This window comes from Camelus ferus, chromosome 13 (genome assembly GCF_009834535.1).
Source record: "Camelus ferus isolate YT-003-E chromosome 13, BCGSAC_Cfer_1.0, whole genome shotgun sequence".
NCBI lineage: Eukaryota > Metazoa > Chordata > Mammalia > Artiodactyla > Camelidae > Camelus > Camelus ferus.
The window spans coordinates 23,914,086-23,924,530 of NC_045708.1; the positions used below are offsets into that span (position 1 = coordinate 23,914,086).

General features: G+C 43.8%; 1 protein-coding gene across 1 annotated transcript in view; it reads right to left on the minus strand.

The window, feature by feature from the left end:
* The window catches only part of CSMD2 (CUB and Sushi multiple domains 2), a 473,825-nt gene extending 467,578 nt beyond the window's left edge, over positions 1 to 6,247 (minus strand). The window contains 1 exon segment of the mRNA XM_032495868.1: positions 6,118 to 6,247. The gene's annotated coding sequence lies outside the window, so the exon portion shown is untranslated.
* Between the last annotated feature and the right edge of the window lie 4,198 nt (positions 6,248 to 10,445).

Consider the following 10,445-nt stretch of genomic DNA (forward strand, 5'->3'; position numbering starts at 1 on the left):
TCTGTGGAGTATTATTCTTACCCTGATCTTACAGATGTTCAGAGAAATGAAGCAACTTGCCCAAGGTCACACAGTAAACGAGTGGCAGAGATGATATTTGATTCCAGATATGCTACAACCCAGAACCTGAGGTCTTAATCATTGTACTATGCTGCCCCTCCCCTTATGGCTGCCAGGGAGTTTGCAAAAATACATGTTCCTCATCCTTCTAGAATCTATGTGGAGATAATAAGTGAAATAGAACAGGTCTGATTTTTAAGGAAGGCTCTTATATATTTGAGAATGAGAACCCAAGATGGCACTTAGATTTAGCTAAACAAAAATACCTGTTTTTATTTTATTTTTAAATTAAAAAAAAATTTAGTTAGTTAGTTATTTGGGGGGGGGGCAAGTAATTAGGTTTACTTCTTTTAATGGAGGCACTGGGGATTGAACCCAGGACCTCATGCATGCTAAGTGTGCACTCTACCACTGAGCTACACCCTCACCACTAAGTACTTGTTTTTAGATTCTAGCTGATTATATAGCTCTAACTGACCGAGACCCAGCCCTCAGACATGGGATCTCCTTCACGAAATGAAGTGTCAGAGTGGCTGCTCAAGATTAATGCTGTTAAAATGCAAAAGGTGCAACCAGGGTTAGGCATTAAAGCCTGCAGAGACTGCCGTCTAACTGACATTTCTGATCTGCTTATGACTCTTGTCTACCTGCTGATCAGCCTGGAAGAGGCAGAAACCGTCCCATACGATCTCTGAGAGCTGTGCGTGGAGAAGGTGTGAAGCCTCGATGCTGGAGGTGGGAGAAACGATGTCTAAATGGCAGCAACACTAGAAACATCGGGGAGAGACAGGCTGTGGGGGAGAGGGGTGGAAATCGGGCAAGTCAGAGGCTTCCACACACTAGAAGACAGACACAGAAGGACACACAGCGAGCACTGGAGAGTCGGAGACAGAAAGAGAGTCACTGAAGCCAAGACTGACACAGCTGAATTCTAGAAGGATTTAAAAGTGAAATGTAAAAATAAAAAGCTAAAAGACTAAGATGAACATCTAAATGAATATTTAGCTGGTCTTGGCATGGAAAAGGTCTTTCTAATTATAATACCGACAGTTTATTATAAAAGAAAAATTAAAAATTTAAAAGTTAGTGACATAAAAATTAAAACTGCTGCACATCAAAAGGAAACTCAATGTATTAGTATTCTTAATATGCAAAACCAGTCGCAAAAAAGATAGGGAGAAGTACTAATACCCCAAAAGAAAAGTAGGCAGAGACAGGGACAGGCAATTTACAAAATGATCTACAAAAGGCCAGACAGTGATGACAGGTACTCAACCTTCCCTATCATCAGAGAGATGCAAATTATAACCACAAATGAGATTTCGTTGCACCCATTTTAATCAATGAAACTGACTTGAAATGCACAACATAGGTAAAGAGAGGGGATGGGCCCGCTCCAGCCTGGTGGGCGGAGGTGTGCCTCAGCAGAATCTTTCTAAGGACACCATGGAATTATGTATTAAAACGTAACACTGACCCACTCTTTGACCCAGCAATTGCACTTTCAAGAATTCACTCTAAGATAATTAGATGAGGGTTTAAGTTGTATGTATAAAGATGTTCTTCACTTAAGTGTCCACAGAAGATGACTGGTTAAATAATTGTGGTACAGGCAAACCACAATGGCTTCCTCTCTGATATTCATTAGGAAGAACAAAGCAGGGCTACTTTTATTAACACAGAAAAATGTCAGCCTTGTTAACCAGACTATGGAAATACGCAGATAGCATAACCCCAAGTGCACACGGATCTGCATCTCGGTGCACGTGTTACAGGGTGCAGAGATTTGTCAAATGGACACTCCCTGGAATAGCAGAGGCGAGGCTAGGACCCCCTGGAGTGGGTGGGCAGTCCAAGCCAGGCAGAACAGGACAGGGGCGAATCTGTGTGTCAGGAGGAGGTAAGTGGGGTCAGGGTTCCTGGGGAATCAGCACCAGAAATGGGGATGCAAGGAAAAATACAGGATACGCCATTCAGTTTGAATTTCAGATGAACAGTGGATAACTTTTTAGTATAAGTCTATCCTGTGAAATATCTGGGATAGACTTATACTAACTTTTCTTCTGAAATTTTACAAACTTGAATGATTAAAATTCAAATTAACTGGGCATCCTTTATTTTTTCTGGCAACCTTAGCTGAGAAGTTCTGGACACATCTCTTGTTGCCTCCCTGGATGACCCACACCAGCCTGGAGGGGCAGTGACACCAAGGCAGGCTTCATGAGGGTCCTCCCTACCACTGACTTAGCTCCAGTTCACCTGCCCATGAGTCACCCGTCTCTGCTTTACTCCAGGAGTCTGGCAGGGAGTGCAGTGCAGGAGAACGGTATAGTCTTTCGAAAAGAAAAGCCAAGTGAAAATTCCTGGCCATTAAGTAGCCTTAATCTGAGCACAAAATCCCTGAGTCACAGCTCGAGCACCTGTCAGGTGGAGATAGCAGCGTCCATCCACGGGGCTGCTGTGGGGATTAAATGAGATGATGTACGTAAAGTGGCTGGCATACAGTCAGCACTTAATACAAGCTGATCCCCCTCCCTCCTGTCCTCGGCCGCAGCCCACACTTTTGCCCCGGGGGATTACACACCTAGTATCTCCTATCATCTTGGGCTTTGATGGTTGGCCTTTTTTGATCTTTTCCTTGAAGCAGCAGCAGCAGCAGCGATGCGCTGACACTCTTCACCTGACTTCACCTTGCTCCCAAATCCCCAGCAGCAGTTCAGCTCCTTATCTGCACTTCTCACTCTCCCTAGGAGGGCGGAGGAGGATCACACTGGCTTTGATAGCTGCCTTGTAGGGATGTCAGCCAAGGGGAGCTACCAAGAGCAGGGCCTCGATGCCATCTGGAAATGGGTCCGACGACATCCATAGTCGTGACGGTGAGGAGGCCACCCTGACTCGGGGCAGCCCAGGCTAATGGGGCTGGGGGCCCTCTTGGAGCCTGTCTGTCCATCTGTTGGCTGTCCAGCGAGAGTGACTCAGGTGGGCTCTATCTACAGTGGAGGGAGCAGCTGACTTATTTCCCTGAGAGCCAAATCTTCACCAGGTTTTGACTAGTGGATCTCCCCTATCCCCAGTGAGACCCAGAGAGTTTAAAAGATCTGCCCACGTTTACCCAGTTAGTCAGTTACAGGCCCAAGAAACGAGTATTTATCAGGAAATCCCTAAATATGGGATTATCCTGTGTCTTAAGTCCAGTGATAAAGAGGGCCCAGGCCCCCACTGTGGCCGCAATATTTTACGGGGTTAATCCCAGCAGAGGCTGCCCCTTCTGGTCCCTCCCACCTTCCCTCTTGGCCTCCCCACTCTGAGTGTCCCAGAAGTCAGTGCAACTCACACTTTTCTGGATGCACAAACTGCCCCATGGTCCAGCTCAGAGCCGGATCAGTGGACTTTGGTCACAGCCTCAGCCTTGGCTTCTCCATACCTGACTCCCTTGTTAGCTTCTGCTAACATCTGTGGGCCCCTCCGCCAGGACGCAGGAAGCCAGCAGCCGCCCAGACTGTGGAGCTGGCAGAAGCCCTGCCCAGGTGGCCACGTGGAGGCGCGCTCAGCTACAGCAGCCTGCTTGGACCTGTCCAGGACTTGCCTGGGCCTTGCCTGGAGCCTTTGTCTTCTCAGGGCCAATGATTTGGAGACTTGCCACCATCATGTGGCTGAGGGAGGGCAGGTCCTTCCTTCTGCCCTGTTGGTCCTGCGCCAGGATACCAAGCATTGTCACTGCTAGGCTGCCTCCGCTGGGCCAAGCAGCTGGGAAGAGGAACCCACCGGGCTCCACTTTGTCCTAGCATTCCGTAACCTTTGAATCCAGGACCCTTCATGGATCTGACGGAAGCCCTAGCCCAGCCCTGTCTAGGAGGATTTTCTGAAATGATAAAAATGTTCTCTGTGCTGCCCCACATGGTAGCCACAGGCCACACATGGAGGCTGGTGCAACTGAGAAACTGAATTCTAAATGGCGTGAAATTTTTATTAATTTTAATACAAATAGAGGCATGTGGTTAAAGGCTACTGTATCGGTTAGCACAGCTCTAGACCAGGAATCAACCCCCTTTTTTGGTAAAGGGCCAGATAATAAGTATTTTCAGTTTTGCGGGCCATGTGGTCTCCGTGGCAATAACTTAGCTGAAGCTGCAGTGCGTACAGTTATAGGCATTGTTGGCAAATGGGCTTGGCTGTGTTCTGATAAACTTTATTTACAAAAACAAGCCAGGAGCTGGATTTAGCCAAGAGGGACTATAGTTTTTGATCCTGTTCTAGGCCCTTCCAAGAGAAAAATACACATATCCTTATACACTGTGGATTCTGCATCTAATTTCAAGGGATTTGAAGACATTTGACACTCTGCTGTAGACTTCTCCATGAATTCCAGGCTAAAGCCTCTGATTTTAAAAGGCTCTGTGAATGTACCTTCAGCTCTGCTCTGCATGGTGGAGAAACACTTGGCATCGTTTCTCAGAGAGGGAAGTGTGGTCAGGGATCAATAGAACACTTTTCTCCTAAAGCCTCATGAAAGTTCTGGCCTCAGACAAATATCCACAAGGATTACTAAATGAGGACGCCACGACTCCCAGCCGGGTCCCCCTGGGTGTCAGCCCCTCCCAGGATCTCTGCAGCTGCCAGCTCTAGTGTCAATGATTCATTATCCGCACCAGCCCCAAACACAGCCAGCCTCCCCAAGGCCAAGAGACTGTGGGAGGAGCTCATGGCCAGAGAGACTCTTAAGAAGCTTCCAGAGAGGACTCCCTTAGTCAGGAGGTTGTAGCTCAGGCTCGGAGAAAACTTGTCTGGGTTCTGGGCCAAGGGTTCAGGGTGGAGACATAACCTGGATGACCAAGATCACACACCTGATTTGGGGAGGAGATTATTATTTTGCCAAAATAAGCTGGGCTCTGTCAGGAGACTTCACTTTGAAAGACAGGCAGGTATTTTCAGGAGCCCTCAGTTAAAGCAATCTGGAGTTGAGCCAGAAGCCCTCAGTTAAAGGCATGTGAAGCTTTCTCTGGAGACTTCTCAGTATCTTCAGTTAAAACTAACTGAGACCTTCTCAGGAGCCCTCAAATACTCAGGTTAAAGCATCAAACTGTGTTCCCCACACCCCCACCAACAGGAGGTAGACTCTGCCCTCTTTGCGTGGTGTATTCCTAGCCAAGACAAAGGTGGTATCTATTTCTGTATTGCTATAGCTTCATTCAAGAAAGAGTCTTATTCTTCAGTTCTTAGAGGCAAGAGGAAGAAAGCTTTCGAATAACTGGCATGCTTTACCAGGGTGTTATGTCATTACTGTTATTAATTATCACTAATAGTCTTAAAATATGCCTATTAATGATCTCAACATAAAATAGCAGTATGAGTCTTAGCCAAGAGCAGCACAATTACCTATTAATGAGATGTAAATTTCCCAGGGAAATGACAGAGATCTAGAAGTACCACCTTCTGAACTAACATAATAAAGTTAATAATAATAATAGTGTATAATCTGAAGATATTAGTGTTAATTTGAATGCTAACACCATATTTAAACAGGCTGAGAGAAGTGGAAATTATTTGCATAACTCAAACCAAGAAACCCTAATCTATGCTATTAAGGAAAAATGGATTGTTCTTCTCTGAATGATCTAAAACTGACTCTTTGCAGTCACTATATGGAGCAAAAAATTTTTTTGCCAGCTACTTCTTTCATTCCTTTTACTTAGGGTTTATATCTCTCTTATTTCCTGAAACCAAGCTGAGGTACCTGATAATACAATTAAGCCCAACAGGAAACAGAATTAAAGAAATAAAAACACAGCAATACCCAGTTAAAGAGGAAAGATAGAGATGTTACCAGGCCCCCGGGATAAAGGACCGCAGCTCAGCTCCAATTCCAACTCTCAGTTTCCTGGAAACGCGGCAGGGGCAATTTAAGTAACTGAGTTACTGGTTAGTAACCAGCTTTGCGGGGACAGGTACAAGCTGAATCTGAAGATGTCCTTCCCTGCAGCGGAGAACAGCGCAGCCCGGCCTGCAGCTACTACGACCTCACACATCAGACTCCCGACGCGGGGCCGAGACACTTACCTTCGTAGCTGGCGTGAAAGCCCTGGGCACTGACCGCGTAGTCACTGATGAGGCGCAGAGAGAGGGTGGTGGCTGCGCTGACGATGGTGGCTGGCAGCTGAAAACCTGTGAGCCTGAAAGACAAGGAGGTGAGATTGAGGGAGGATGACCCCCTTCGGAACTGCACATCCTTAAGCATTTATTGAGCGCCTACTGGATGCCCGATGCTGATCTTGGGAGGACAGTGAAAGAAGCTGAACGCCAGGCACATGCAAGGTGTTCAATGACAGTGATTCTCCGCAGAGGGGGTGGAAACCAGCAAGCCTGCCGTCACAGAAACATGGGGGCTACTGCCCCCAAGCCACGGGTTACCCCTGACCTGGAGGCCTGCCTCATTTATGTCTCTTCTCCTGCTCCAGTTTCTTTTCCTGACCCTTCCTTTTCTGGCTGAGGTCCTCTGAGGCTCTGGGTAGACCCCGCCACAAATTTTCAACAACTAATCGCCAATAGACAATATTTATTCACATACAGAGGGAAATAGATCCAACTCAAGCAGAAGAATGTGGATGTGTCTTATCATAGACTTTATTCTTTAAAAGGAACAGGTCTGCTGCTCTTACAGACATAAGTGCTTATTATTTTTAAAAGATGAAAGCAAAAAATAAAAACCCAGTACAATCTAGAAATAATCATTCTTGACAGTTGACATACAAAGAGATGGAAGGATCAGTAGTTCGGATCATATTCAATGAAATAATTTCATACAAATGGGATTGTATTGTACGTGCTTTTAAAATTAAAACGCTTAATTTTTTTTCCTGCAAGTTAAGTGGAAAAAAAAAAGAAACAGAGGTGTAAAGAAAGGAATTGTTGAACCTGAAATAATGTTTTTTGCACAAGAGAGTAATTTTTAAAAGATTCTTCTAATGTGAAAAAGATACAATAATGAAGCTTTCACTGAATACTTGGGAACATATTTTAGGAAAGAAGTTGTCCATTGCTGGGCATCCACACATGGTGGCCCCCATAGGTGATGTTATGGTGCACAAAGGTGGGGGGGGGTGGCCAGTCTCCTGTCCACCTTTCTCCTTTCTCCTCTACCTGAGGCTCATTTGCCTATCCCCACCCCAGCAGAGCTCTGGGAGGGAATTCAAGGTGTACCTTTACCTCCATTTAAAAATTTTTTTTTCTTTTTTTAAATTATTTCTTCGGGGGGTGAGCTAATTAGGTTTATCTTATTATTATTTTTTTTTTTTTAGAGGAGGCACTGGGGACTGAACCCAGGACCTCACACGTGCTAAGCATGCACTCTACCAGCCTGAGCTATACCCTCCCCTTCTTTACCTCCATTTTAAAGTAGCCTGGGTATCTGCGTAGCTCCTGGATTCATCTCCATACCTCCCATGGCTATATAATATCTGAGTGCCCAGATGTCCCCTGGAGGGCACAAGTATTGGGTTCAAACAAATTAAGTCAGATATTTGCTAACCCCACCATAAAAAGCCCTGTGCTCAGTGAAGCCCTGGCCATTCCCACCATCCTAATCATATAGGACTCCTGTTAACTTAGAATAAATTCAAGGAAAAGAGAAGGCAAAGTAATCAAACTGTAAAACGAGTGACCAAGTAAGGTTCAAAGTCATCTTCTCTTCAGGTATAAAAACACCCAGCAAAGGGGCCCCCCACCAGCCCATTTTCCTGGCCCCTCCTCCCCTGTCTTTCTGTCTCCATCTCCCTCATTTTCTCACATGGGCCAAACATTCATAGGTAAAATAACGAAACCATACATGTTAGAAGAAGACAAACTATTTTCTAATCATCTTATGCTGGGGAAGGTGTTTCTAAGCATGGCATATTCAGACAACTCCTTTGGCTTCTACCTGCCCAGCATTCTTTCAGAGAATGGTCATTGCAAGGGGTTCTGACAGGTACCCCACCTGCTCACTAGCGAGAGCACCGGGCACATGAGCAATCATGACACGTATCTCATCTTTATGGACTGGTTCAAGGCATGGAGAAGAGGGAGGAGGATACATAACCCAAGCAGAGTCATTCTGAGTCCTTCCATGGGATGTAATATACAGACTTCGAGAGTCTTTTATTGTTAGATTCTAAATCATTAGAACGTAAGCTCGGGACTGCCAGCACTCTTTTTTTTACCATTTCACAGAGACTATCTGCTTTAGAGAAAATGATATCTCTTGTAGATCAAGACAAAGCTGAACGGTGAAAAGAGAAGAGAGATGGAGTCCTGATGAAATATCATGAAGATTCTTAATCCAGCCATGCAGAAAGATCTGCCTCTGCAGAGCCAGTTACATGAGACAACCTTCCTTCCCTCCTTCCTTCCTTCCTTCCTCCCTTCTTTTCTCTCTTCTTTTTCCTTTCTTCTTTTCTTATTTCTTTTCATTCAGTCTAGTTTGATTGGGGTTCTGTCTCTTGAAATTGATGAAGTATTGATGAATACAGCATAAAACCCCGGAAAGTCTTAAAGGAAAATATTGAACGATTCAATTACATGAAAATTTAGAGCATGGATGTGGAGGAAAAGAAAGTATCAAAAAGATATAGAGAAAAGTGCAAACTGGGAAGATTATGTAAATATATATGAGCTGAAGAGGTTTAATATTCATAATCTATAAAGAACACTTATAAATCAATATGAAAAAAGATAAACAAGGAAGGACGAAAAGAGCAAAGGATACAAAGACAGAAAGACGCTCTACCTAATAACAAAAATATGAAAAATATGAAAACTCAATACACAAGGCTCATTTTTCACCTATCAGATTGGCAAATATCCAGAGCTGGCAAGGGTTAAGGAAAACAGACCCTGTAGTTATCAAAATGATAATAAAGAAATACCACAGATTACACACATACATTTGTGTGTGTAAATTAGATGAAATGGACCTGTTCCTTGAAAAGCACAAACTACCGTAACTTTCCCAATATGAAATAGATCATTTGAACAGCCCTATAGCTATTAAGGAAATTGAATTAGTAATTTAAAAACTCCCCAAAAAGAAATAACCAGGCCCAGAAGGTTGCAATAGAGAATTCTTACAAAATGTATAAAGAATTTACAGCAATTCTATACAACCTCTTCCAGAAAATAGAGGAAGAAGGGTCAGTAACAAACATATTTTATGATGCGAGTATTACCCACACCCAAACCAAAGACAGTACAAATAAAGAAAACTAAAGACCAATATCCCACAGAATGTAAACACAAAATGCCTTAACAAAATACTAGCAAAGAGAATTCAGCAACACATAAAAATAATTATACACCATAACTAAGTGGGGTTTATTCCAAGCATGCAAGACTGGTTCAATATTTGAAAATCAGTCAATAGCCACCATATTAACAGGCCAAAAGTAGAAAAACCATATGATTGTATCAACTGATGCAGAAAAAGCACTGGACAGAATTCAACAACCATTCCTGATTAAAAAAAAAAAAAAAAGCTTTCATAAAACTAACAGAAGGAAACTCCCTGACTTGATAAAGAGCATCTACAAAAATTCTACAGCTAACATCACACTTGATGGCGACAGACTGACTGAGATTAAGGCAAGGATCTAACAGTCCAATTGGAAAATCGGCAAAAGACACGAAGAGACATTGCACTGAAGGGGATATCCAGGTGGCAAATAAGCACATGAACACCATTCACCATTAGGGAAATGCAAATTAAGACCATGATGAGAGATTGCTTTGTATCATTAGAACAGGTAAAAATAAAAAATAGTGACAATACCAAAGGCTAGTGACAATGCAGAGCAGCTGGGTCTCTCATAATTTGCTGGTAGAATGTAAAATGGTACAGACACCCTGGAAAACAGGCAGTTCCAAAAATATCACACATACACTAATCGCATAACTCGGCAATCACACTCCTAGGCGTTTATCCCAGAGAAATGAAAACCAATGTCCACACAAAAACCTGCACATGATTGTTTGGGGCAGCTTTGTTTGCTTGTTTGTTTGTTTTTGTAATAGCCCCTAACTGGAAACAACCAAAATGTCCTGTATCAGGGGAATAATTAAACCGACTGCAGTACATCCATGCCACGGAATACTACTGAGCAATAAAAACGAATGGTCTTCTGATATGTGTAACAACTGGGAGGGATCTCTAGGGCATTAGGCAGAGAGGGAAAAAAAGCTTATCTCAAGAGATGACATACCAGATGCTTCCATTTATATAACATTCTGGGAATGACAACATTCAAGAGACGGGAAACAGATTAGTGGTTGCCCGGGGTTAGGGATGGGGAGGGGAAGGGGAGCGGGGTGACTATAAAAGGGTAGCACGAGGGAGATCTTAGCGGTGATGGAACAGC